Source organism: Ranitomeya variabilis, chromosome 6 (genome assembly GCF_051348905.1).
Source record: "Ranitomeya variabilis isolate aRanVar5 chromosome 6, aRanVar5.hap1, whole genome shotgun sequence".
NCBI lineage: Eukaryota > Metazoa > Chordata > Amphibia > Anura > Dendrobatidae > Ranitomeya > Ranitomeya variabilis.
Window position 1 is genome coordinate 495,864,022 of NC_135237.1, and position 25,018 is coordinate 495,889,039.

Genomic DNA, 25,018 nt, shown 5'->3' on the forward strand with positions numbered 1-25,018 from the left:
CCGTGTCCCCCGGCGTCCGCTTCCCTGCACTGTGTAAGCGCCGGCCCTAAAGCACAGCGGTGACGTCACCGCTGTGCTTTGCTTTCCGGCCGGCACTGACACAGTCAGTGCAGAAAGCTATGAGCAGCAGCGCGGACGCCGGGGGACGTGACAGACATCAGAGGGTGAGTATGTAGTGTTTTTTTTTTTACTTTTACAATGGTAACCAGGGTAAATATCGTGTTACTAAGCGCGGCCCTGCGCTTAGTAACTCGATATTTGCCCTGGTTACCATTGTAAAACATTGCTGGCATCGTTGCTTTTGCTGTCAAACACGACGATACACGCCGATCTGACGACCAAATAAAGTTCTGGACTTTCAGCAACGACCAGCGATATCACAGCAGGATCCAGATCGCTGCTGCGTGTCAAACACAACGATATCGCTATCCAGGACGCTGCAACGTCACAGATCGCTATCGTTATCGCTGTTAAGTCGCTTAATGTGACGGTACCTTTAGCCTGCAGGAGACCCTGCGTCGAGCCATTTTTAAAGACACCTGATGCTCAGGCCCTGCTGCGGCAGGTGTTTCACTGCAAAACAAACAACGCCTATAGGGGCAGCCCAGCCTTTGCATGGGCCCTTCGGAGCCCGCCTCCACATGGTCAGAGTTCTCGCCACCACGCGAGCCTGAGGAAGGCTGGCCAGGCGATGGGCCAAGCAGCGTCTACTGGCCAGGCGATGGGCCAAGCAGCGTCTACTGGCCACACCACCCTGGATACGCCCGATCTCGTCCGATCTCGGAAGCAAAGCAGGGCTGGGCTTGGACAGTACTTGGATGGGAGACCTCCTGGGAACACCAGGTGCTGTAGACAGTTTTGATGACATCTTGCTCGGCTAGTATAGAGCGGCTCCTTGCCAGACACCGACCTTAAGCAACCTAGAGGCTGGAAGCCCCAAGCCCCACAAGTCCGTGAAGAGAAAGGAAAGCACAAAAGGGCCTCTTGCTGAGCACTGGACTGGACAGGACAGGGCAGCCAGAGTGCAAAGTAGAAAAGCAGCAAGTGAGAGGCTTGTCTCTGCCTACGGCCACACCACCCTGAACACGCCCGATCTCGTCTGATCTCGGAAGCTAAGCAGGGTCGGGCCTGGTTAGTACTTGGATGGGAGACCGCCTGGGAATACCAGGTGCTGTAGGCTTTTGCTTTTTCCTTCCTTCCACCAGCAGGGGTCACTCTCCTCTATGCCTTTTTTCCATTCCCTTTCACAAGGGCACACATGCTTCTTTCTTCTTGTCATTTGCTTTCACTCTTGCGCTATTCCATCCTTGCAAAATGCCAGCATCCTTCTCATCACCGTGGGCCTCCAGCATTGTTGCTTATTTACTTTTAATACTAGGCTTCTTTTCAACAGGACCAGCGCCTCCTGCGGGCTTGGAAGCAACCGCCGGCAACCTGGTGGCCAGTTTACAGGCCGAAGCAAGCAGAACACCTTTGCAGGCAACACGACTCCCCTGAAGAGCAGCTCACAGTCACTCGCAACCATCTCACCCTCTTCCTTCATTCGCTCCTGGACGTCTCGATCCACCTCAAGTTGCTGCTCCAGCTTGCTCTTTCTGTCACGTCCCCCCCCCCAGATGAATGGTTAAAGGTACCGTCACATTAAGCGACGCTGCAGCGATATCGACAACGATGCCGATCGCTGCAGCGTCGCTGTGTGGTCGCTGGAGAGCTGTCACACAGACAGCTCTCCAGTGACCAACGATGCCGAAGTCCCCGGGTAACCAGGGTAAACATCGGGTTACTAAGCGCAGGGTCGCGCTTAGTAACCCGATGTTTACCCTGGTTACCAGTGTAAATGTAAAAAAAAAAAAACAGTACATACTTACATTCCAGTGTCTGCCGCGTCCCCCGGCGTCCGCTTCCCTGCACTGTGTAAGCGCCGGCCCTAAAGCACAGCGGTGACGTCACCGCTGTGCTTTGCTTTCCGGCCGGCACTGACACAGTCAGTGCAGAAAGCTATGAGCAGCAGCGCGGACGCCGGGGGACGTGACAGACATCAGAGGGTGAGTATGTAGTGTTTTTTTTTTTACTTTTACAATGGTAACCAGGGTAAATATCGGGTTACTAAGCGCGGCCCTGCGCTTAGTAACTCGATATTTGCCCTGGTTACCATTGTAAAACATTGCTGGCATCGTTGCTTTTGCTGTCAAACACGACGATACACGCCGATCTGACGACCAAATAAAGTTCTGGACTTTCAGCAACGACCAGCGATATCACAGCAGGATCCAGATCGCTGCTGCGTGTCAAACACAACGATATCGCTATCCAGGACGCTGCAACGTCACAGATCGCTATCGTTATCGTTGTTAAGTCGCTTAATGTGACGGTACCTTTAGCCTGCAGGAGACCCTGCGTCGAGCCATTTTTAAAGACACCTGATGCTCAGGCCCTGCTGCGGCAGGTGTTTCACTGCAAAACAAACAACGCCTATAGGGGCAGCCCAGCCTTTGCATGGGCCCTTCGGAGCCCGCCTCCACATGGTCAGAGTTCTCGCCACCACGCGAGCCTGAGGAAGGCTGGCCAGGCGATGGGCCAAGCAGCGTCTACTGGCCACACCACCCTGGATACGCCCGATCTCGTCCGATCTCGGAAGCAAAGCAGGGCTGGGCTTGGACAGTACTTGGATGGGAGACCTCCTGGGAACACCAGGTGCTGTAGACAGTTTTGATGACATCTTGCTCGGCTAGTATAGAGCGGCTCCTTGCCAGACACCGACCTTAAGCAACCTAGAGGCTGGAAGCCCCAAGCCCCACAAGTCCGTGAAGAGAAAGGAAAGCACAAAAGGGCCTCTTGCTGAGCACTGGACTGGACAGGACAGGGCAGCCAGAGTGCAAAGTAGAAAAGCAGCAAGTGAGAGGCTTGTCTCTGCCTACGGCCACACCACCCTGAACACGCCCGATCTCGTCTGATCTCGGAAGCTAAGCAGGGTCGGGCCTGGTTAGTACTTGGATGGGAGACCGCCTGGGAATACCAGGTGCTGTAGGCTTTTGCTTTTTCCTTCCTTCCACCAGCAGGGGTCACTCTCCTCTATGCCTTTTTTCCATTCCCTTTCACAAGGGCACACATGCTTCTTTCTTCTTGTCATTTGCTTTCACTCTTGCGCTATTCCATCCTTGCAAAATGCCAGCATCCTTCTCATCACCGTGGGCCTCCAGCATTGTTGCTTATTTACTTTTAATACTAGGCTTCTTTTCAACAGGACCAGCGCCTCCTGCGGGCTTGGAAGCAACCGCCGGCAACCTGGTGGCCAGTTTACAGGCCGAAGCAAGCAGAACACCTTTGCAGGCAACACGACTCCCCTGAAGAGCAGCTCACAGTCACTCGCAACCATCTCACCCTCTTCCTTCATTCGCTCCTGGACGTCTCGATCCACCTCAAGTTGCTGCTCCAGCTTGCTCTTTCTGTCACGTCCCCCCCCCCCCCCAGATGAATGGTTAAAGGTACCGTCACATTAAGCGACGCTGCAGCGATATCGACAACGATGCCGATCGCTGCAGCGTCGCTGTGTGGTCGCTGGAGAGCTGTCACACAGACAGCTCTCCAGTGACCAACGATGCCGAAGTCCCCGGGTAACCAGGGTAAACATCGGGTTACTAAGCGCAGGGCCGCGCTTAGTAACCCGATGTTTACCCTGGTTACCAGTGTAAATGTAAAAAAAAAAAAACAGTACATACTTACATTCCAGTGTCTGCCGCGTCCCCCGGCGTCCGCTTCCCTGCACTGTGTAAGCGCCGGCCCTAAAGCACAGCGGTGACGTCACCGCTGTGCTTTGCTTTCCGGCCGGCACTGACACAGTCAGTGCAGAAAGCTATGAGCAGCAGCGCGGACGCCGGGGGACGTGACAGACATCAGAGGGTGAGTATGTAGTGTTTTTTTTTTACTTTTACAATGGTAACCAGGGTAAATATCGGGTTACTAAGCGCGGCCCTGCGCTTAGTAACTCGATATTTGCCCTGGTTACCATTGTAAAACATTGCTGGCATCGTTGCTTTTGCTGTCAAACACGACGATACACGCCGATCTGACGACCAAATAAAGTTCTGGACTTTCAGCAACGACCAGCGATATCACAGCAGGATCCAGATCGCTGCTGCGTGTCAAACACAACGATATCGCTATCCAGGACGCTGCAACGTCACAGATCGCTATCGTTATCGTTGTTAAGTCGCTTAATGTGACGGTACCTTTAGCCTGCAGGAGACCCTGCGTCGAGCCATTTTTAAAGACACCTGATGCTCAGGCCCTGCTGCGGCAGGTGTTTCACTGCAAAACAAACAACGCCTATAGGGGCAGCCCAGCCTTTGCATGGGCCCTTCGGAGCCCGCCTCCACATGGTCAGAGTTCTCGCCACCACGCGAGCCTGAGGAAGGCTGGCCAGGCGATGGGCCAAGCAGCGTCTACTGGCCACACCACCCTGGATACGCCCGATCTCGTCCGATCTCGGAAGCAAAGCAGGGCTGGGCTTGGACAGTACTTGGATGGGAGACCTCCTGGGAACACCAGGTGCTGTAGACAGTTTTGATGACATCTTGCTCGGCTAGTATAGAGCGGCTCCTTGCCAGACACCGACCTTAAGCAACCTAGAGGCTGGAAGCCCCAAGCCCCACAAGTCCGTGAAGAGAAAGGAAAGCACAAAAGGGCCTCTTGCTGAGCACTGGACTGGACAGGACAGGGCAGCCAGAGTGCAAAGTAGAAAAGCAGCAAGTGAGAGGCTTGTCTCTGCCTACGGCCACACCACCCTGAACACGCCCGATCTCGTCTGATCTCGGAAGCTAAGCAGGGTCGGGCCTGGTTAGTACTTGGATGGGAGACCGCCTGGGAATACCAGGTGCTGTAGGCTTTTGCTTTTTCCTTCCTTCCACCAGCAGGGGTCACTCTCCTCTATGCCTTTTTTCCATTCCCTTTCACAAGGGCACACATGCTTCTTTCTTCTTGTCATTTGCTTTCACTCTTGCGCTATTCCATCCTTGCAAAATGCCAGCATCCTTCTCATCACCGTGGGCCTCCAGCATTGTTGCTTATTTACTTTTAATACTAGGCTTCTTTTCAACAGGACCAGCGCCTCCTGCGGGCTTGGAAGCAACCGCCGGCAACCTGGTGGCCAGTTTACAGGCCGAAGCAAGCAGAACACCTTTGCAGGCAACACGACTCCCCTGAAGAGCAGCTCACAGTCACTCGCAACCATCTCACCCTCTTCCTTCATTCGCTCCTGGACGTCTCGATCCACCTCAAGTTGCTGCTCCAGCTTGCTCTTTCTGTCACGTCCCCCCCCCCCCCAGATGAATGGTTAAAGGTACCGTCACATTAAGCGACGCTGCAGCGATATCGACAACGATGCCGATCGCTGCAGCGTCGCTGTGTGGTCGCTGGAGAGCTGTCACACAGACAGCTCTCCAGTGACCAACGATGCCGAAGTCCCCGGGTAACCAGGGTAAACATCGGGTTACTAAGCGCAGGGCCGCGCTTAGTAACCCGATGTTTACCCTGGTTACCAGTGTAAATGTAAAAAAAAAAAAACAGTACATACTTACATTCCAGTGTCTGCCGCGTCCCCCGGCGTCCGCTTCCCTGCACTGTGTAAGCGCCGGCCCTAAAGCACAGCGGTGACGTCACCGCTGTGCTTTGCTTTCCGGCCGGCACTGACACAGTCAGTGCAGAAAGCTATGAGCAGCAGCGCGGACGCCGGGGGACGTGACAGACATCAGAGGGTGAGTATGTAGTGTTTTTTTTTTACTTTTACAATGGTAACCAGGGTAAATATCGGGTTACTAAGCGCGGCCCTGCGCTTAGTAACTCGATATTTGCCCTGGTTACCATTGTAAAACATTGCTGGCATCGTTGCTTTTGCTGTCAAACACGACGATACACGCCGATCTGACGACCAAATAAAGTTCTGGACTTTCAGCAACGACCAGCGATATCACAGCAGGATCCAGATCGCTGCTGCGTGTCAAACACAACGATATCGCTATCCAGGACGCTGCAACGTCACAGATCGCTATCGTTATCGTTGTTAAGTCGCTTAATGTGACGGTACCTTTAGCCTGCAGGAGACCCTGCGTCGAGCCATTTTTAAAGACACCTGATGCTCAGGCCCTGCTGCGGCAGGTGTTTCACTGCAAAACAAACAACGCCTATAGGGGCAGCCCAGCCTTTGCATGGGCCCTTCGGAGCCCGCCTCCACATGGTCAGAGTTCTCGCCACCACGCGAGCCTGAGGAAGGCTGGCCAGGCGATGGGCCAAGCAGCGTCTACTGGCCACACCACCCTGGATACGCCCGATCTCGTCCGATCTCGGAAGCAAAGCAGGGCTGGGCTTGGACAGTACTTGGATGGGAGACCTCCTGGGAACACCAGGTGCTGTAGACAGTTTTGATGACATCTTGCTCGGCTAGTATAGAGCGGCTCCTTGCCAGACACCGACCTTAAGCAACCTAGAGGCTGGAAGCCCCAAGCCCCACAAGTCCGTGAAGAGAAAGGAAAGCACAAAAGGGCCTCTTGCTGAGCACTGGACTGGACAGGACAGGGCAGCCAGAGTGCAAAGTAGAAAAGCAGCAAGTGAGAGGCTTGTCTCTGCCTACGGCCACACCACCCTGAACACGCCCGATCTCGTCTGATCTCGGAAGCTAAGCAGGGTCGGGCCTGGTTAGTACTTGGATGGGAGACCGCCTGGGAATACCAGGTGCTGTAGGCTTTTGCTTTTTCCTTCCTTCCACCAGCAGGGGTCACTCTCCTCTATGCCTTTTTTCCATTCCCTTTCACAAGGGCACACATGCTTCTTTCTTCTTGTCATTTGCTTTCACTCTTGCGCTATTCCATCCTTGCAAAATGCCAGCATCCTTCTCATCACCGTGGGCCTCCAGCATTGTTGCTTATTTACTTTTAATACTAGGCTTCTTTTCAACAGGACCAGCGCCTCCTGCGGGCTTGGAAGCAACCGCCGGCAACCTGGTGGCCAGTTTACAGGCCGAAGCAAGCAGAACACCTTTGCAGGCAACACGACTCCCCTGAAGAGCAGCTCACAGTCACTCGCAACCATCTCACCCTCTTCCTTCATTCGCTCCTGGACGTCTCGATCCACCTCAAGTTGCTGCTCCAGCTTGCTCTTTCTGTCACGTCCCCCCCCCCCCCCAGATGAATGGTTAAAGGTACCGTCACATTAAGCGACGCTGCAGCGATATCGACAACGATGCCGATCGCTGCAGCGTCGCTGTGTGGTCGCTGGAGAGCTGTCACACAGACAGCTCTCCAGTGACCAACGATGCCGAAGTCCCCGGGTAACCAGGGTAAACATCGGGTTACTAAGCGCAGGGCCGCGCTTAGTAACCCGATGTTTACCCTGGTTACCAGTGTAAATGTAAAAAAAAAAAAACAGTACATACTTACATTCCAGTGTCTGCCGCGTCCCCCGGCGTCCGCTTCCCTGCACTGTGTAAGCGCCGGCCCTAAAGCACAGCGGTGACGTCACCGCTGTGCTTTGCTTTCCGGCCGGCACTGACACAGTCAGTGCAGAAAGCTATGAGCAGCAGCGCGGACGCCGGGGGACGTGACAGACATCAGAGGGTGAGTATGTAGTGTTTTTTTTTTACTTTTACAATGGTAACCAGGGTAAATATCGGGTTACTAAGCGCGGCCCTGCGCTTAGTAACTCGATATTTGCCCTGGTTACCATTGTAAAACATTGCTGGCATCGTTGCTTTTGCTGTCAAACACGACGATACACGCCGATCTGACGACCAAATAAAGTTCTGGACTTTCAGCAACGACCAGCGATATCACAGCAGGATCCAGATCGCTGCTGCGTGTCAAACACAACGATATCGCTATCCAGGACGCTGCAACGTCACAGATCGCTATCGTTATCGTTGTTAAGTCGCTTAATGTGACGGTACCTTTAGCCTGCAGGAGACCCTGCGTCGAGCCATTTTTAAAGACACCTGATGCTCAGGCCCTGCTGCGGCAGGTGTTTCACTGCAAAACAAACAACGCCTATAGGGGCAGCCCAGCCTTTGCATGGGCCCTTCGGAGCCCGCCTCCACATGGTCAGAGTTCTCGCCACCACGCGAGCCTGAGGAAGGCTGGCCAGGCGATGGGCCAAGCAGCGTCTACTGGCCACACCACCCTGGATACGCCCGATCTCGTCCGATCTCGGAAGCAAAGCAGGGCTGGGCTTGGACAGTACTTGGATGGGAGACCTCCTGGGAACACCAGGTGCTGTAGACAGTTTTGATGACATCTTGCTCGGCTAGTATAGAGCGGCTCCTTGCCAGACACCGACCTTAAGCAACCTAGAGGCTGGAAGCCCCAAGCCCCAAGCCCCACAAGTCCGTGAAGAGAAAGGAAAGCACAAAAGGGCCTCTTGCTGAGCACTGGACTGGACAGGACAGGGCAGCCAGAGTGCAAAGTAGAAAAGCAGCAAGTGAGAGGCTTGTCTCTGCCTACGGCCACACCACCCTGAACACGCCCGATCTCGTCTGATCTCGGAAGCTAAGCAGGGTCGGGCCTGGTTAGTACTTGGATGGGAGACCGCCTGGGAATACCAGGTGCTGTAGGCTTTTGCTTTTTCCTTCCTTCCACCAGCAGGGGTCACTCTCCTCTATGCCTTTTTTCCATTCCCTTTCACAAGGGCACACATGCTTCTTTCTTCTTGTCATTTGCTTTCACTCTTGCGCTATTCCATCCTTGCAAAATGCCAGCATCCTTCTCATCACCGTGGGCCTCCAGCATTGTTGCTTATTTACTTTTAATACTAGGCTTCTTTTCAACAGGACCAGCGCCTCCTGCGGGCTTGGAAGCAACCGCCGGCAACCTGGTGGCCAGTTTACAGGCCGAAGCAAGCAGAACACCTTTGCAGGCAACACGACTCCCCTGAAGAGCAGCTCACAGTCACTCGCAACCATCTCACCCTCTTCCTTCATTCGCTCCTGGACGTCTCGATCCACCTCAAGTTGCTGCTCCAGCTTGCTCTTTCTGTCACGTCCCCCCCCCCCCCAGATGAATGGTTAAAGGTACCGTCACATTAAGCGACGCTGCAGCGATATCGACAACGATGCCGATCGCTGCAGCGTCGCTGTGTGGTCGCTGGAGAGCTGTCACACAGACAGCTCTCCAGTGACCAACGATGCCGAAGTCCCCGGGTAACCAGGGTAAACATCGGGTTACTAAGCGCAGGGCCGCGCTTAGTAACCCGATGTTTACCCTGGTTACCAGTGTAAATGTAAAAAAAAAAAAACAGTACATACTTACATTCCAGTGTCTGCCGCGTCCCCCGGCGTCCGCTTCCCTGCACTGTGTAAGCGCCGGCCCTAAAGCACAGCGGTGACGTCACCGCTGTGCTTTGCTTTCCGGCCGGCACTGACACAGTCAGTGCAGAAAGCTATGAGCAGCAGCGCGGACGCCGGGGGACGTGACAGACATCAGAGGGTGAGTATGTAGTGTTTTTTTTTTACTTTTACAATGGTAACCAGGGTAAATATCGGGTTACTAAGCGCGGCCCTGCGCTTAGTAACTCGATATTTGCCCTGGTTACCATTGTAAAACATTGCTGGCATCGTTGCTTTTGCTGTCAAACACGACGATACACGCCGATCTGACGACCAAATAAAGTTCTGGACTTTCAGCAACGACCAGCGATATCACAGCAGGATCCAGATCGCTGCTGCGTGTCAAACACAACGATATCGCTATCCAGGACGCTGCAACGTCACAGATCGCTATCGTTATCGTTGTTAAGTCGCTTAATGTGACGGTACCTTTAGCCTGCAGGAGACCCTGCGTCGAGCCATTTTTAAAGACACCTGATGCTCAGGCCCTGCTGCGGCAGGTGTTTCACTGCAAAACAAACAACGCCTATAGGGGCAGCCCAGCCTTTGCATGGGCCCTTCGGAGCCCGCCTCCACATGGTCAGAGTTCTCGCCACCACGCGAGCCTGAGGAAGGCTGGCCAGGCGATGGGCCAAGCAGCGTCTACTGGCCACACCACCCTGGATACGCCCGATCTCGTCCGATCTCGGAAGCAAAGCAGGGCTGGGCTTGGACAGTACTTGGATGGGAGACCTCCTGGGAACACCAGGTGCTGTAGACAGTTTTGATGACATCTTGCTCGGCTAGTATAGAGCGGCTCCTTGCCAGACACCGACCTTAAGCAACCTAGAGGCTGGAAGCCCCAAGCCCCACAAGTCCGTGAAGAGAAAGGAAAGCACAAAAGGGCCTCTTGCTGAGCACTGGACTGGACAGGACAGGGCAGCCAGAGTGCAAAGTAGAAAAGCAGCAAGTGAGAGGCTTGTCTCTGCCTACGGCCACACCACCCTGAACACGCCCGATCTCGTCTGATCTCGGAAGCTAAGCAGGGTCGGGCCTGGTTAGTACTTGGATGGGAGACCGCCTGGGAATACCAGGTGCTGTAGGCTTTTGCTTTTTCCTTCCTTCCACCAGCAGGGGTCACTCTCCTCTATGCCTTTTTTCCATTCCCTTTCACAAGGGCACACATGCTTCTTTCTTCTTGTCATTTGCTTTCACTCTTGCGCTATTCCATCCTTGCAAAATGCCAGCATCCTTCTCATCACCGTGGGCCTCCAGCATTGTTGCTTATTTACTTTTAATACTAGGCTTCTTTTCAACAGGACCAGCGCCTCCTGCGGGCTTGGAAGCAACCGCCGGCAACCTGGTGGCCAGTTTACAGGCCGAAGCAAGCAGAACACCTTTGCAGGCAACACGACTCCCCTGAAGAGCAGCTCACAGTCACTCGCAACCATCTCACCCTCTTCCTTCATTCGCTCCTGGACGTCTCGATCCACCTCAAGTTGCTGCTCCAGCTTGCTCTTTCTGTCACGTCCCCCCCCCCCCCCAGATGAATGGTTAAAGGTACCGTCACATTAAGCGACGCTGCAGCGATATCGACAACGATGCCGATCGCTGCAGCGTCGCTGTGTGGTCGCTGGAGAGCTGTCACACAGACAGCTCTCCAGTGACCAACGATGCCGAAGTCCCCGGGTAACCAGGGTAAACATCGGGTTACTAAGCGCAGGGCCGCGCTTAGTAACCCGATGTTTACCCTGGTTACCAGTGTAAATGTAAAAAAAAAAAAACAGTACATACTTACATTCCAGTGTCTGCCGCGTCCCCCGGCGTCCGCTTCCCTGCACTGTGTAAGCGCCGGCCCTAAAGCACAGCGGTGACGTCACCGCTGTGCTTTGCTTTCCGGCCGGCACTGACACAGTCAGTGCAGAAAGCTATGAGCAGCAGCGCGGACGCCGGGGGACGTGACAGACATCAGAGGGTGAGTATGTAGTGTTTTTTTTTTACTTTTACAATGGTAACCAGGGTAAATATCGGGTTACTAAGCGCGGCCCTGCGCTTAGTAACTCGATATTTGCCCTGGTTACCATTGTAAAACATTGCTGGCATCGTTGCTTTTGCTGTCAAACACGACGATACACGCCGATCTGACGACCAAATAAAGTTCTGGACTTTCAGCAACGACCAGCGATATCACAGCAGGATCCAGATCGCTGCTGCGTGTCAAACACAACGATATCGCTATCCAGGACGCTGCAACGTCACAGATCGCTATCGTTATCGTTGTTAAGTCGCTTAATGTGACGGTACCTTTAGCCTGCAGGAGACCCTGCGTCGAGCCATTTTTAAAGACACCTGATGCTCAGGCCCTGCTGCGGCAGGTGTTTCACTGCAAAACAAACAACGCCTATAGGGGCAGCCCAGCCTTTGCATGGGCCCTTCGGAGCCCGCCTCCACATGGTCAGAGTTCTCGCCACCACGCGAGCCTGAGGAAGGCTGGCCAGGCGATGGGCCAAGCAGCGTCTACTGGCCACACCACCCTGGATACGCCCGATCTCGTCCGATCTCGGAAGCAAAGCAGGGCTGGGCTTGGACAGTACTTGGATGGGAGACCTCCTGGGAACACCAGGTGCTGTAGACAGTTTTGATGACATCTTGCTCGGCTAGTATAGAGCGGCTCCTTGCCAGACACCGACCTTAAGCAACCTAGAGGCTGGAAGCCCCAAGCCCCACAAGTCCGTGAAGAGAAAGGAAAGCACAAAAGGGCCTCTTGCTGAGCACTGGACTGGACAGGACAGGGCAGCCAGAGTGCAAAGTAGAAAAGCAGCAAGTGAGAGGCTTGTCTCTGCCTACGGCCACACCACCCTGAACACGCCCGATCTCGTCTGATCTCGGAAGCTAAGCAGGGTCGGGCCTGGTTAGTACTTGGATGGGAGACCGCCTGGGAATACCAGGTGCTGTAGGCTTTTGCTTTTTCCTTCCTTCCACCAGCAGGGGTCACTCTCCTCTATGCCTTTTTTCCATTCCCTTTCACAAGGGCACACATGCTTCTTTCTTCTTGTCATTTGCTTTCACTCTTGCGCTATTCCATCCTTGCAAAATGCCAGCATCCTTCTCATCACCGTGGGCCTCCAGCATTGTTGCTTATTTACTTTTAATACTAGGCTTCTTTTCAACAGGACCAGCGCCTCCTGCGGGCTTGGAAGCAACCGCCGGCAACCTGGTGGCCAGTTTACAGGCCGAAGCAAGCAGAACACCTTTGCAGGCAACACGACTCCCCTGAAGAGCAGCTCACAGTCACTCGCAACCATCTCACCCTCTTCCTTCATTCGCTCCTGGACGTCTCGATCCACCTCAAGTCGCTGCTCCAGCTTGCTCTTTCTGTCACGTCCCCCCCCCCCCCAGATGAATGGTTAAAGGTACCGTCACATTAAGCGACGCTGCAGCGATATCGACAACGATGCCGATCGCTGCAGCGTCGCTGTGTGGTCGCTGGAGAGCTGTCACACAGACAGCTCTCCAGTGACCAACGATGCCGAAGTCCCCGGGTAACCAGGGTAAACATCGGGTTACTAAGCGCAGGGCCGCGCTTAGTAACCCGATGTTTACCCTGGTTACCAGTGTAAATGTAAAAAAAAAAAAACAGTACATACTTACATTCCAGTGTCTGCCGCGTCCCCCGGCGTCCGCTTCCCTGCACTGTGTAAGCGCCGGCCCTAAAGCACAGCGGTGACGTCACCGCTGTGCTTTGCTTTCCGGCCGGCACTGACACAGTCAGTGCAGAAAGCTATGAGCAGCAGCGCGGACGCCGGGGGACGTGACAGACATCAGAGGGTGAGTATGTAGTGTTTTTTTTTTACTTTTACAATGGTAACCAGGGTAAATATCGGGTTACTAAGCGCGGCCCTGCGCTTAGTAACTCGATATTTGCCCTGGTTACCATTGTAAAACATTGCTGGCATCGTTGCTTTTGCTGTCAAACACGACGATACACGCCGATCTGACGACCAAATAAAGTTCTGGACTTTCAGCAACGACCAGCGATATCACAGCAGGATCCAGATCGCTGCTGCGTGTCAAACACAACGATATCGCTATCCAGGACGCTGCAACGTCACAGATCGCTATCGTTATCGTTGTTAAGTCGCTTAATGTGACGGTACCTTTAGCCTGCAGGAGACCCTGCGTCGAGCCATTTTTAAAGACACCTGATGCTCAGGCCCTGCTGCGGCAGGTGTTTCACTGCAAAACAAACAACGCCTATAGGGGCAGCCCAGCCTTTGCATGGGCCCTTCGGAGCCCGCCTCCACATGGTCAGAGTTCTCGCCACCACGCGAGCCTGAGGAAGGCTGGCCAGGCGATGGGCCAAGCAGCGTCTACTGGCCACACCACCCTGGATACGCCCGATCTCGTCCGATCTCGGAAGCAAAGCAGGGCTGGGCTTGGACAGTACTTGGATGGGAGACCTCCTGGGAACACCAGGTGCTGTAGACAGTTTTGATGACATCTTGCTCGGCTAGTATAGAGCGGCTCCTTGCCAGACACCGACCTTAAGCAACCTAGAGGCTGGAAGCCCCAAGCCCCAAGCCCCACAAGTCCGTGAAGAGAAAGGAAAGCACAAAAGGGCCTCTTGCTGAGCACTGGACTGGACAGGACAGGGCAGCCAGAGTGCAAAGTAGAAAAGCAGCAAGTGAGAGGCTTGTCTCTGCCTACGGCCACACCACCCTGAACACGCCCGATCTCGTCTGATCTCGGAAGCTAAGCAGGGTCGGGCCTGGTTAGTACTTGGATGGGAGACCGCCTGGGAATACCAGGTGCTGTAGGCTTTTGCTTTTTCCTTCCTTCCACCAGCAGGGGTCACTCTCCTCTATGCCTTTTTTCCATTCCCTTTCACAAGGGCACACATGCTTCTTTCTTCTTGTCATTTGCTTTCACTCTTGCGCTATTCCATCCTTGCAAAATGCCAGCATCCTTCTCATCACCGTGGGCCTCCAGCATTGTTGCTTATTTACTTTTAATACTAGGCTTCTTTTCAACAGGACCAGCGCCTCCTGCGGGCTTGGAAGCAACCGCCGGCAACCTGGTGGCCAGTTTACAGGCCGAAGCAAGCAGAACACCTTTGCAGGCAACACGACTCCCCTGAAGAGCAGCTCACAGTCACTCGCAACCATCTCACCCTCTTCCTTCATTCGCTCCTGGACGTCTCGATCCACCTCAAGTTGCTGCTCCAGCTTGCTCTTTCTGTCACGTCCCCCCCCCCCCCAGATGAATGGTTAAAGGTACCGTCACATTAAGCGACGCTGCAGCGATATCGACAACGATGCCGATCGCTGCAGCGTCGCTGTGTGGTCGCTGGAGAGCTGTCACACAGACAGCTCTCCAGTGACCAACGATGCCGAAGTCCCCGGGTAACCAGGGTAAACATCGGGTTACTAAGCGCAGGGCCGCGCTTAGTAACCCGATGTTTACCCTGGTTACCAGTGTAAATGTAAAAAAAAAAAAACAGTACATACTTACATTCCAGTGTCTGCCGCGTCCCCCGGCGTCCGCTTCCCTGCACTGTGTAAGCGCCGGCCCTAAAGCACAGCGGTGACGTCACCGCTGTGCTTTGCTTTCCGGCCGGCACTGACACAGTCAGTGCAGAAAGCTATGAGCAGCAGCGCGGACGCCGGGGGACGTGACAGACATCAGAGGGTGAGTATGTAGTGTTTTTTTTTTACTTTTACAATGGTAACCAGGGTAAATATCGGGTTACTAAGCGCGGCCCTGCGCTTAGTAACTCGATATTTGCCCTGGTTACCATTGTAAAACATTGCTGGCATCGTTGCTTTTGCTGTCAAACACGACGATACACGCCGATCTGACGACCAAATAAAGTTCTGGACTTTCAGCAACGACCAGCGATATCACAGCAGGATCCAGATCGCTGCTGCGTGTCAAACACAACGATATCGCTATCCAGGACGCTGCAACGTCACAGATCGCTATCGTTATCGTTGTTAAGTCGCTTAATGTGACGGTACCTTTAGCCTGCAGGAGACCCTGCGTCGAGCCATTTTTAAAGACACCTGATGCTCAGGCCCTGCTGCGGCAGGTGTTTCACTGCAAAACAAACAACGCCTATAGGGGCAGCCCAGCCTTTGCATGGGCCCTTCGGAGCCCGCCTCCACATGGTCAGAGTTCTCGCCACCACGCGAGCCTGAGGAAGGCTGGCCAGGCGATGGGCCAAGCAGCGTCTACTGGCCACACCACCCTGGATACGCCCGATCTCGTCCGATCTCGGAAGCAAAGCAGGGCTGGGCTTGGACAGTACTTGGATGGGAGACCTCCTGGGAACACCAGGTGCTGTAGACAGTTTTGATGACATCTTGCTCGGCTAGTATAGAGCGGCTCCTTGCCAGACACCGACCTTAAGCAACCTAGAGGCTGGAAGCCCCAAGCCCCACAAGTCCGTGAAGAGAAAGGAAAGCACAAAAGGGCCTCTTGCTGAGCACTGGACTGGACAGGACAGGGCAGCCAGAGTGCAAAGTAGAAAAGCAGCAAGTGAGAGGCTTGTCTCTGCCTACGGCCACACCACCCTGAACACGCCCGATCTCGTCTGATCTCGGAAGCTAAGCAGGGTCGGGCCTGGTTAGTACTTGGATGGGAGACCGCCTGGGAATACCAGGTGCTGTAGGCTTTTGCTTTTTCCTTCCTTCCACCAGCAGGGGTCACTCTCCTCTATGCCTTTTTTCCATTCCCTTTCACAAGGGCACACATGCTTCTTTCTTCTTGTCATTTGCTTTCACTCTTGCGCTATTCCATCCTTGCAAAATGCCAGCATCCTTCTCATCACCGTGGGCCTCCAGCATTGTTGCTTATTTACTTTTAATACTAGGCTTCTTTTCAACAGGACCAGCGCCTCCTGCGGGCTTGGAAGCAACCGCCGGCAACCTGGTGGCCAGTTTACAGGCCGAAGCAAGCAGAACACCTTTGCAGGCAACACGACTCCCCTGAAGAGCAGCTCACAGTCACTCGCAACCATCTCACCCTCTTCCTTCATTCGCTCCTGGACGTCTCGATCCACCTCAAGTCGCTGCTCCAGCTTGCTCTTTCTGTCACGTCCCCCCCCCCCCCAGATGAATGGTTAAAGGTACCGTCACATTAAGCGACGCTGCAGCGATATCGACAACGATGCCGATCGCTGCAGCGTCGCTGTGTGGTCGCTGGAGAGCTGTCACACAGACAGCTCTCCAGTGACCAACGATGCCGAAGTCCCCGGGTAACCAGGGTAAACATCGGGTTACTAAGCGCAGGGCCGCGCTTAGTAACCCGATGTTTACCCTGGTTACCAGTGTAAATGTAAAAAAAAAAAAACAGTACATACTTACATTCCAGTGTCTGCCGCGTCCCCCGGCGTCCGCTTCCCTGCACTGTGTAAGCGCCGGCCCTAAAGCACAGCGGTGACGTCACCGCTGTGCTTTGCTTTCCGGCCGGCACTGACACAGTCAGTGCAGAAAGCTATGAGCAGCAGCGCGGACGCCGGGGGACGTGACAGACATCAGAGGGTGAGTATGTAGTGTTTTTTTTTTACTTTTACAATGGTAACCAGGGTAAATATCGGGTTACTAAGCGCGGCCCTGCGCTTAGTAACTCGATATTTGCCCTGGTTACCATTGTAAAACATTGCTGGCATCGTTGCTTTTGCTGTCAAACACGACGATACACGCCGATCTGACGACCAAATAAAGTTCTGGACTTTCAGCAACGACCAGCGATATCACAGCAGGATCCAGATCGCTGCTGCGTGTCAAACACAACGATATCGCTATCCAGGACGCTGCAACGTCACAGATCGCTATCGTTATCGTTGTTAAGTCGCTTAATGTGACGGTACCTTTAGCCTGCAGGAGACCCTGCGTCGAGCCATTTTTAAAGACACCTGATGCTCAGGCCCTGCTGCGGCAGGTGTTTCACTGCAAAACAAACAACGCCTATAGGGGCAGCCCAGCCTTTGCATGGGCCCTTCGGAGCCCGCCTCCACATGGTCAGAGTTCTCGCCACCACGCGAGCCTGAGGAAGGCTGGCCAGGCGATGGGCCAAGCAGCGTCTACTGGCCACACCACCCTGGATACGCCCGATCTCGTCCGATCTCGGAAGCAAAGCAGGGCTGGGCTTGGACAGTACTTGGATGGGAGACCTCCTGGGAACACCAGGTGCTGTAGACAGTTTTGATGACATCTTGCTCGGCTAGTATAGAGCGGCTCCTTGCCAGACACCGACCTTAAGCAACCTAGAGGCTGGAAGCCCCAAGCCCCACAAGTCCGTGAAGAGAAAGGAAAGCACAAAAGGGCCTCTTGCTGAGCACTGGACTGGACAGGACAGGGCAGCCAGAGTGCAAAGTAGAAAAGCAGCAAGTGAGAGGCTTGTCTCTGCCTACGGCCACACCACCCTGAACACGCCCGATCTCGTCTGATCTCGGAAGCTAAGCAGGGTCGGGCCTGGTTAGTACTTGGATGGGAGACCGCCTGGGAATACCAGGTGCTGTAGGCTTTTGCTTTTTCCTTCCTTCCACCAGCAGGGGTCACTCTCCTCTATGCCTTTTTTCCATTCCCTTTCACAAGGGCACACATGCTTCTTTCTTCTTGTCATTTGCTTTCACTCTTGCGCTATTCCATCCTTGCAAAATGCCAGCATCCTTCTCATCACCGTGGGCCTCCAGCATTGTTGCTTATTTACTTTTAATACTAGGCTTCTTTTCAACAGGACCAGCGCCTCCTGCGGGCTTGGAAGCAACCGCCGGCAACCTGGTGGCCAGTTTACAGGCCGAAGCAAGCAGAACACCTTTGCAGGCAACACGACTCCCCTGAAGAGCAGCTCACAGTCACTCGCAACCATCTCACCCTCTTCCTTCATTCGCTCCTGGACGTCTCGATCCACCTCAAGTTGCTGCTCCAGCTTGCTCTTTCTGTCACGTCCCCCCCCCCCCCAGATGAATGGTTAAAGGTACCGTCACATTAAGCGACGCTGCAGCGATATCGACAACGATGCCGATCGCTGCAGCGTCGCTGTGTGGTCGCTGGAGAGCTGTCACACAGACAGCTCTCCAGTGACCAACGATGCCGAAGTCCCCGGGTAACCAGGGTAAACATCGGGTTACTAAGCGCAGGGCCGCGCTTAGTAACCCGATGTTTACCCTGGTTACCAGTGTAAATGTAAAAAAAAAAAAACAGTACATACTTACATTCCAGTGTCTGCCGCGTCCCCCGGCGTCCGCTTCCCTGCACTGTGTAAGCGCCGGCCCTAAAGCACAGCGGTGACGTCACCGCTGTGCTTTGCTTTCCGGCCGGCACTGACACAGTCAGTGCAGAAAGCTATGAGCAGCAGCGCGGACGCCGGGGGACGTGACAGACATCAGAGGGTGAGTATGTAGTGTTTTTTTTTTACTTTTACAATGGTAACCAGGGTAAATATCGGGTTACTAAGCGCGGCCCTGCGCTTAGTAACTCGATATTTGCCCTGGTTACCATTGTAAAACATTGCTGGCATCGTTGCTTTTGCTGTCAAACACGACGATACACGCCGATCTGACGACCAAATAAAGTTCTGGACTTTCAGCAACGACCAGCGATATCACAGCAGGATCCAGATCGCTGCTGCGTGTCAAACACAACGATATCGCTATCCAGGACGCTGCAACGTCACAGATCGCTATCGTTATCGTTGTTAAGTCGCTTAATGTGACGGTACCTTTAGCCTGCAGGAGACCCTGCGTCGAGCCATTTTTAAAGACACCTGATGCTCAGGCCCTGCTGCGGCAGGTGTTTCACTGCAAAACAAACAACGCCTATAGGGGCAGCCCAGCCTTTGCATGGGCCCTTCGGAGCCCGCCTCCACATGGTCAGAGTTCTCGCCACCACGCGAGCCTGAGGAAGGCTGGCCAGGCGATGGGCCAAGCAGCGTCTACTGGCCACACCACCCTGGATACGCCCGATCTCGTCCGATCTCGGAAGCAAAGCAGGGCTGGGCTTGGACAGTACTTGGATGGGAGACCTCCTGGGAACACCAGGTGCTGTAGACAGTTTTGATGACATCTTGCTCGGCTAGTATAGAGCGGCTCCTTGCCAGACACCGACCTTAAGCAACCTAGAGGCTGGAAGCCCCAAGCCCCACAAGTCCGTGAAGAGAAAGGAAAGCACAAAAGGGCCTCTTGCTGAGCACTGGACTGGACAGGACAGGGCAGCCAGAGTGCAAAGTAGAAAAGCAGCAAGTGAGAGGCTTGTCTCTGCCTACGGCCACACCACCCTGAACACGCCCGATCTCGTCTGATCTCGGAAGCTAAGCAGGGTCGGGCCTGGTTAGTACTTGGATGGGAGACCGCCTGGGAATACCAGGTGCTGTAGGCTTTTGCTTTTTCCTTCCTTCCACCAGCAGGGGTCACTCTCCTCTATGCCTTTTTTCCATTCCCTTTCACAAGGGCACACATGCTTCTTTCTTCTTGTCATTTGCTTTCACTCTTGCGCTATTCCATCCTTGCAAAATGCCAGCATCCTTCTCATCACCGTGGGCCTCCAGCATTGTTGCTTATTTACTTTTAATACTAGGCTTCTTTTCAACAGGACCAGCGCCTCCTGCGGGCTTGGAAGCAACCGCCGGCAACCTGGTGGCCAGTTTACAGGCCGAAGCAAGCAGAACACCTTTGCAGGCAACACGACTCCCCTGAAGAGCAGCTCACAGTCACTCGCAACCATCTCACCCTCTTCCTTCATTCGCTCCTGGACGTCTCGATCCACCTCAAGTTGCTGCTCCAGCTTGCTCTTTCTGTCACGTCCCCCCCCCCCAGATGAATGGTTAAAGGTACCGTCACATTAAGCGACGCTGCAGCGATATCGACAACGATGCCGATCGCTGCAGCGTCGCTGTGTGGTCGCTGGAGAGCTGTCACACAGACAGCTCTCCAGTGACCAACGATGCCGAAGTCCCCGGGTAACCAGGGTAAACATCGGGTTACTAAGCGCAGGGCCGCGCTTAGTAACCCGATGTTTACCCTGGTTACCAGTGTAAATGTAAAAAAAAAAAAACAGTACATACTTACATTCCAGTGTCTGCCGCGTACCCCGGCGTCCGCTTCCCTGCACTGTGTAAGCGCCGGCCCTAAAGCACAGCGGTGACGTCACCGCTGTGCTTTGCTTTCCGGCCGGCACTGACACAGTCAGTGCAGAAAGCTATGAGCAGCAGCGCGGACGCCGGGGGACGTGACAGACATCAGAGGGTGAGTATGTAGTGTTTTTTTTTTACTTTTACAATGGTAACCAGGGTAAATATCGGGTTACTAAGCGCGGCCCTGCGCTTAGTAACTCGATATTTGCCCTGGTTACCATTGTAAAACATTGCTGGCATCGTTGCTTTTGCTGTCAAACACGACGATACACGCCGATCTGATGACCAAATAAAGTTCTGGACTTTCAGCAACGACCAGCGATATCACAGCAGGATCCAGATCGCTGCTGCGTGTCAAACACAACGATATCGCTATCCAGGACGCTGCAACGTCACAGATCGCTATCGTTATCGTTGTTAAGTCGCTTAATGTGACGGTACCTTTAGCCTGCAGGAGACCCTGCGTCGAGCCATTTTTAAAGACACCTGATGCTCAGGCCCTGCTGCGGCAGGTGTTTCACTGCAAAACAAACAACGCCTATAGGGGCAGCCCAGCCTTTGCATGGGCCCTTCGGAGCCCGCCTCCACATGGTCAGAGTTCTCGCCACCACGCGAGCCTGAGGAAGGCTGGCCAGGCGATGGGCCAAGCAGCGTCTACTGGCCACACCACCCTGGATACGCCCGATCTCGTCCGATCTCGGAAGCAAAGCAGGGCTGGGCTTGGACAGTACTTGGATGGGAGACCTCCTGGGAACACCAGGTGCTGTAGACAGTTTTGATGACATCTTGCTCGGCTAGTATAGAGCGGCTCCTTGCCAGACACCGACCTTAAGCAACCTAGAGGCTGGAAGCCCCAAGCCCCACAAGTCCGTGAAGAGAAAGGAAAGCACAAAAGGGCCTCTTGCTGAGCACTGGACTGGACAGGACAGGGCAGCCAGAGTGCAAAGTAGAAAAGCAGCAAGTGAGAGGCTTGTCTCTGCCTACGGCCACACCACCCTGAACACGCCCGATCTCGTCTGATCTCGGAAGCTAAGCAGGGTCGGGCCTGGTTAGTACTTGGATGGGAGACCGCCTGGGAATACCAGGTGCTGTAGGCTTTTGCTTTTTCCTTCCTTCCACCAGCAGGGGTCACTCTCCTCTATGCCTTTTTTCCATTCCCTTTCACAAGGGCACACATGCTTCTTTCTTCTTGTCATTTGCTTTCACTCTTGCGCTATTCCATCCTTGCAAAATGCCAGCATCCTTCTCATCACCGTGGGCCTCCAGCATTGTTGCTTATTTACTTTTAATACTAGGCTTCTTTTCAACAGGACCAGCGCCTCCTGCGGGCTTGGAAGCAACCGCCGGCAACCTGGTGGCCAGTTTACAGGCCGAAGCAAGCAGAACACCTTTGCAGGCAACACGACTCCCCTGAAGAGCAGCTCACAGTCACTCGCAACCATCTCACCCTCTTCCTTCATTCGCTCCTGGACGTCTCGATCCACCTCAAGTCGCTGCTCCAGCTTGCTCTTTCTGTCACGTCCCCCCCCCCCCAGATGAATGGTTAAAGGTACCGTCACATTAAGCGACGCTGCAGCGATATCGACAACGATGCCGATCGCTGCAGCGTCGCTGTGTGGTCGCTGGAGAGCTGTCACACAGACAGCTCTCCAGTGACCAACGATGCCGAAGTCCCCGGGTAACCAGGGTAAACATCGGGTTACTAAGCGCAGGGCCGCGCTTAGTAACCCGATGTTTACCCTGGTTACCAGTGTAAATGTAAAAAAAAAAAAACAGTACATACTTACATTCCAGTGTCTGCCGCGTCCCCCGGCGTCCGCTTCCCTGCACTGTGTAAGCGCCGGCCCTAAAGCACAGCGGTGACGTCACCGCTGTGCTTTGCTTTCCGGCCGGCACTGACACAGTCAGTGCAGAAAGCTATGAGCAGCAGCGCGGACGCCGGGGGACGTGACAGACATCAGAGGGTGAGTATGTAGTGTTTTTTTTTTACTTTTACAATGGTAACCAGGGTAAATATCGGGTTACTAAGCGCGGCCCTGCGCTTAGTAACTCGATATTTGCCCTGGTTACCATTGTAAAACATTGCTGGCATCGTTGCTTTTGCTGTCAAACACGACGATACACGCCGATCTGACGACCAAATAAAGTTCTGGACTTTCAGCAACGACCAGCGATATCACAGCAGGATCCAGATCGCTGCTGCGTGTCAAACACAACGATATCGCTATCCAGGACGCTGCAACGTCACAGATCGCTATCGTTATCGTTGTTAAGTCGCTTAATGTGACGGTACCTTTAGCCTGCAGGAGACCCTGCGTCGAGCCATTTTTAAAGACACCTGATGCTCAGGCCCTGCTGCGGCAGGTGTTTCACTGCAAAACAAACAACGCCTATAGGGGCAGCCCAGCCTTTGCATGGGCCCTTCGGAGCCCGCCTCCACATGGTCAGAGTTCTCGCCACCACGCGAGCCTGAGGAAGGCTGGCCAGGCGATGGGCCAAGCAGCGTCTACTGGCCACACCACCCTGGATACGCCCGATCTCGTCCGATCTCGGAAGCAAAGCAGGGCTGGGCTTGGACAGTACTTGGATGGGAGACCTCCTGGGAACACCAGGTGCTGTAGACAGTTTTGATGACATCTTGCTCGGCTAGTATAGAGCGGCTCCTTGCCAGACACCGACCTTAAGCAACCTAGAGGCTGGAAGCCCCAAGCCCCACAAGTCCGTGAAGAGAAAGGAAAGCACAAAAGGGCCTCTTGCTGAGCACTGGACTGGACAGGACAGGGCAGCCAGAGTGCAAAGTAGAAAAGCAGCAAGTGAGAGGCTTGTCTCTGCCTACGGCCACACCACCCTGAACACGCCCGATCTCGTCTGATCTCGGAAGCTAAGCAGGGTCGGGCCTGGTTAGTACTTGGATGGGAGACCGCCTGGGAATACCAGGTGCTGTAGGCTTTTGCTTTTTCCTTCCTTCCACCAGCAGGGGTCACTCTCCTCTATGCCTTTTTTCCATTCCCTTTCACAAGGGCACACATGCTTCTTTCTTCTTGTCATTTGCTTTCACTCTTGCGCTATTCCATCCTTGCAAAATGCCAGCATCCTTCTCATCACCGTGGGCCTCCAGCATTGTTGCTTATTTACTTTTAATACTAGGCTTCTTTTCAACAGGACCAGCGCCTCCTGCGGGCTTGGAAGCAACCGCCGGCAACCTGGTGGCCAGTTTACAGGCCGAAGCAAGCAGAACACCTTTGCAGGCAACACGACTCCCCTGAAGAGCAGCTCACAGTCACTCGCAACCATCTCACCCTCTTCCTTCATTCGCTCCTGGACGTCTCGATCCACCTCAAGTTGCTGCTCCAGCTTGCTCTTTCTGTCACGTCCCCCCCCCCCCCAGATGAATGGTTAAAGGTACCGTCACATTAAGCGACGCTGCAGCGATATCGACAACGATGCCGATCGCTGCAGCGTCGCTGTGTGGTCGCTGGAGAGCTGTCACACAGACAGCTCTCCAGTGACCAACGATGCCGAAGTCCCCGGGTAACCAGGGTAAACATCGGGTTACTAAGCGCAGGGCCGCGCTTAGTAACCCGATGTTTACCCTGGTTACCAGTGTAAATGTAAAAAAAAAAAAACAGTACATACTTACATTCCAGTGTCTGCCGCGTCCCCCGGCGTCCGCTTCCCTGCACTGTGTAAGCGCCGGCCCTAAAGCACAGCGGTGACGTCACCGCTGTGCTTTGCTTTCCGGCCGGCACTGACACAGTCAGTGCAGAAAGCTATGAGCAGCAGCGCGGACGCCGGGGGACGTGACAGACATCAGAGGGTGAGTATGTAGTGTTTTTTTTTTACTTTTACAATGGTAACCAGGGTAAATATCGGGTTACTAAGCGCGGCCCTGCGCTTAGTAACTCGATATTTGCCCTGGTTACCATTGTAAAACATTGCTGGCATCGTTGCTTTTGCTGTCAAACACGACGATACACGCCGATCTGACGACCAAATAAAGTTCTGGACTTTCAGCAACGACCAGCGATATCACAGCAGGATCCAGATCGCTGCTGCGTGTCAAACACAACGATATCGCTATCCAGGACGCTGCAACGTCACAGATCGCTATCGTTATCGTTGTTAAGTCGCTTAATGTGACGGTACCTTTAGCCTGCAGGAGACCCTGCGTCGAGCCATTTTTAAAGACACCTGATGCTCAGGCCCTGCTGCGGCAGGTGTTTCACTGCAAAACAAACAACGCCTATAGGGGCAGCCCAGCCTTTGCATGGGCCCTTCGGAGCCCGCCTCCACATGGTCAGAGTTCTCGCCACCACGCGAGCCTGAGGAAGGCTGGCCAGGCGATGGGCCAAGCAGCGTCTACTGGCCACACCACCCTGGATACGCCCGATCTCGTCCGATCTCGGAAGCAAAGCAGGGCTGGGCTTGGACAGTACTTGGATGGGAGACCTCCTGGGAACACCAGGTGCTGTAGACAGTTTTGATGACATCTTGCTCGGCTAGTATAGAGCGGCTCCTTGCCAGACACCGACCTTAAGC

General features: G+C 54.1%; 27 non-coding genes across 27 annotated transcripts; all 27 read left to right on the forward strand.

The window, feature by feature from the left end:
• The first annotated feature begins 735 nt into the window (after positions 1 to 735).
• LOC143783983 (5S ribosomal RNA) lies at positions 736 to 855 on the forward strand. Its single transcript, XR_013217642.1, has one exon. It is a non-coding gene; the product is annotated as a 5S ribosomal RNA (ribosomal RNA).
• A 206-nt stretch (positions 856 to 1,061) lies between these two features.
• Positions 1,062 to 1,180, forward strand: LOC143783754 (5S ribosomal RNA). Its single transcript, XR_013217424.1, has one exon. It is a non-coding gene; the product is annotated as a 5S ribosomal RNA (ribosomal RNA).
• A 1,406-nt stretch (positions 1,181 to 2,586) lies between these two features.
• On the forward strand, positions 2,587 to 2,706 carry LOC143783984 (5S ribosomal RNA). The gene has a single exon (XR_013217643.1). It is a non-coding gene; the product is annotated as a 5S ribosomal RNA (ribosomal RNA).
• Positions 2,707 to 2,912: 206 nt separating this feature from the next.
• On the forward strand, positions 2,913 to 3,031 carry LOC143783755 (5S ribosomal RNA). The gene has a single exon (XR_013217425.1). It is a non-coding gene; the product is annotated as a 5S ribosomal RNA (ribosomal RNA).
• Positions 3,032 to 4,440: 1,409 nt separating this feature from the next.
• LOC143783985 (5S ribosomal RNA) lies at positions 4,441 to 4,560 on the forward strand. The gene has a single exon (XR_013217644.1). It is a non-coding gene; the product is annotated as a 5S ribosomal RNA (ribosomal RNA).
• A 206-nt stretch (positions 4,561 to 4,766) lies between these two features.
• On the forward strand, positions 4,767 to 4,885 carry LOC143783756 (5S ribosomal RNA). Its single transcript, XR_013217426.1, has one exon. It is a non-coding gene; the product is annotated as a 5S ribosomal RNA (ribosomal RNA).
• Positions 4,886 to 6,293: 1,408 nt separating this feature from the next.
• On the forward strand, positions 6,294 to 6,413 carry LOC143783986 (5S ribosomal RNA). Its single transcript, XR_013217645.1, has one exon. It is a non-coding gene; the product is annotated as a 5S ribosomal RNA (ribosomal RNA).
• A 206-nt stretch (positions 6,414 to 6,619) lies between these two features.
• On the forward strand, positions 6,620 to 6,738 carry LOC143783757 (5S ribosomal RNA). The gene has a single exon (XR_013217427.1). It is a non-coding gene; the product is annotated as a 5S ribosomal RNA (ribosomal RNA).
• A 1,409-nt stretch (positions 6,739 to 8,147) lies between these two features.
• On the forward strand, positions 8,148 to 8,267 carry LOC143783987 (5S ribosomal RNA). The gene has a single exon (XR_013217646.1). It is a non-coding gene; the product is annotated as a 5S ribosomal RNA (ribosomal RNA).
• Positions 8,268 to 8,480: 213 nt separating this feature from the next.
• LOC143783758 (5S ribosomal RNA) lies at positions 8,481 to 8,599 on the forward strand. The gene has a single exon (XR_013217428.1). It is a non-coding gene; the product is annotated as a 5S ribosomal RNA (ribosomal RNA).
• A 1,408-nt stretch (positions 8,600 to 10,007) lies between these two features.
• Positions 10,008 to 10,127, forward strand: LOC143783988 (5S ribosomal RNA). Its single transcript, XR_013217647.1, has one exon. It is a non-coding gene; the product is annotated as a 5S ribosomal RNA (ribosomal RNA).
• A 206-nt stretch (positions 10,128 to 10,333) lies between these two features.
• LOC143783759 (5S ribosomal RNA) lies at positions 10,334 to 10,452 on the forward strand. The gene has a single exon (XR_013217429.1). It is a non-coding gene; the product is annotated as a 5S ribosomal RNA (ribosomal RNA).
• A 1,409-nt stretch (positions 10,453 to 11,861) lies between these two features.
• Positions 11,862 to 11,981, forward strand: LOC143783989 (5S ribosomal RNA). Its single transcript, XR_013217648.1, has one exon. It is a non-coding gene; the product is annotated as a 5S ribosomal RNA (ribosomal RNA).
• Positions 11,982 to 12,187: 206 nt separating this feature from the next.
• Positions 12,188 to 12,306, forward strand: LOC143783760 (5S ribosomal RNA). The gene has a single exon (XR_013217430.1). It is a non-coding gene; the product is annotated as a 5S ribosomal RNA (ribosomal RNA).
• Positions 12,307 to 13,714: 1,408 nt separating this feature from the next.
• LOC143783990 (5S ribosomal RNA) lies at positions 13,715 to 13,834 on the forward strand. Its single transcript, XR_013217649.1, has one exon. It is a non-coding gene; the product is annotated as a 5S ribosomal RNA (ribosomal RNA).
• A 213-nt stretch (positions 13,835 to 14,047) lies between these two features.
• LOC143783762 (5S ribosomal RNA) lies at positions 14,048 to 14,166 on the forward strand. The gene has a single exon (XR_013217432.1). It is a non-coding gene; the product is annotated as a 5S ribosomal RNA (ribosomal RNA).
• A 1,408-nt stretch (positions 14,167 to 15,574) lies between these two features.
• Positions 15,575 to 15,694, forward strand: LOC143783991 (5S ribosomal RNA). The gene has a single exon (XR_013217650.1). It is a non-coding gene; the product is annotated as a 5S ribosomal RNA (ribosomal RNA).
• A 206-nt stretch (positions 15,695 to 15,900) lies between these two features.
• Positions 15,901 to 16,019, forward strand: LOC143783763 (5S ribosomal RNA). Its single transcript, XR_013217433.1, has one exon. It is a non-coding gene; the product is annotated as a 5S ribosomal RNA (ribosomal RNA).
• Positions 16,020 to 17,427: 1,408 nt separating this feature from the next.
• On the forward strand, positions 17,428 to 17,547 carry LOC143783993 (5S ribosomal RNA). Its single transcript, XR_013217651.1, has one exon. It is a non-coding gene; the product is annotated as a 5S ribosomal RNA (ribosomal RNA).
• Positions 17,548 to 17,753: 206 nt separating this feature from the next.
• Positions 17,754 to 17,872, forward strand: LOC143783764 (5S ribosomal RNA). Its single transcript, XR_013217434.1, has one exon. It is a non-coding gene; the product is annotated as a 5S ribosomal RNA (ribosomal RNA).
• A 1,408-nt stretch (positions 17,873 to 19,280) lies between these two features.
• LOC143783995 (5S ribosomal RNA) lies at positions 19,281 to 19,400 on the forward strand. Its single transcript, XR_013217653.1, has one exon. It is a non-coding gene; the product is annotated as a 5S ribosomal RNA (ribosomal RNA).
• A 206-nt stretch (positions 19,401 to 19,606) lies between these two features.
• Positions 19,607 to 19,725, forward strand: LOC143783765 (5S ribosomal RNA). Its single transcript, XR_013217435.1, has one exon. It is a non-coding gene; the product is annotated as a 5S ribosomal RNA (ribosomal RNA).
• A 1,406-nt stretch (positions 19,726 to 21,131) lies between these two features.
• Positions 21,132 to 21,251, forward strand: LOC143783996 (5S ribosomal RNA). The gene has a single exon (XR_013217654.1). It is a non-coding gene; the product is annotated as a 5S ribosomal RNA (ribosomal RNA).
• A 206-nt stretch (positions 21,252 to 21,457) lies between these two features.
• Positions 21,458 to 21,576, forward strand: LOC143783766 (5S ribosomal RNA). Its single transcript, XR_013217436.1, has one exon. It is a non-coding gene; the product is annotated as a 5S ribosomal RNA (ribosomal RNA).
• Positions 21,577 to 22,983: 1,407 nt separating this feature from the next.
• LOC143783997 (5S ribosomal RNA) lies at positions 22,984 to 23,103 on the forward strand. The gene has a single exon (XR_013217655.1). It is a non-coding gene; the product is annotated as a 5S ribosomal RNA (ribosomal RNA).
• A 206-nt stretch (positions 23,104 to 23,309) lies between these two features.
• Positions 23,310 to 23,428, forward strand: LOC143783768 (5S ribosomal RNA). The gene has a single exon (XR_013217437.1). It is a non-coding gene; the product is annotated as a 5S ribosomal RNA (ribosomal RNA).
• Positions 23,429 to 24,836: 1,408 nt separating this feature from the next.
• LOC143783998 (5S ribosomal RNA) lies at positions 24,837 to 24,956 on the forward strand. The gene has a single exon (XR_013217656.1). It is a non-coding gene; the product is annotated as a 5S ribosomal RNA (ribosomal RNA).
• Positions 24,957 to 25,018: the final 62 nt, after the last annotated feature.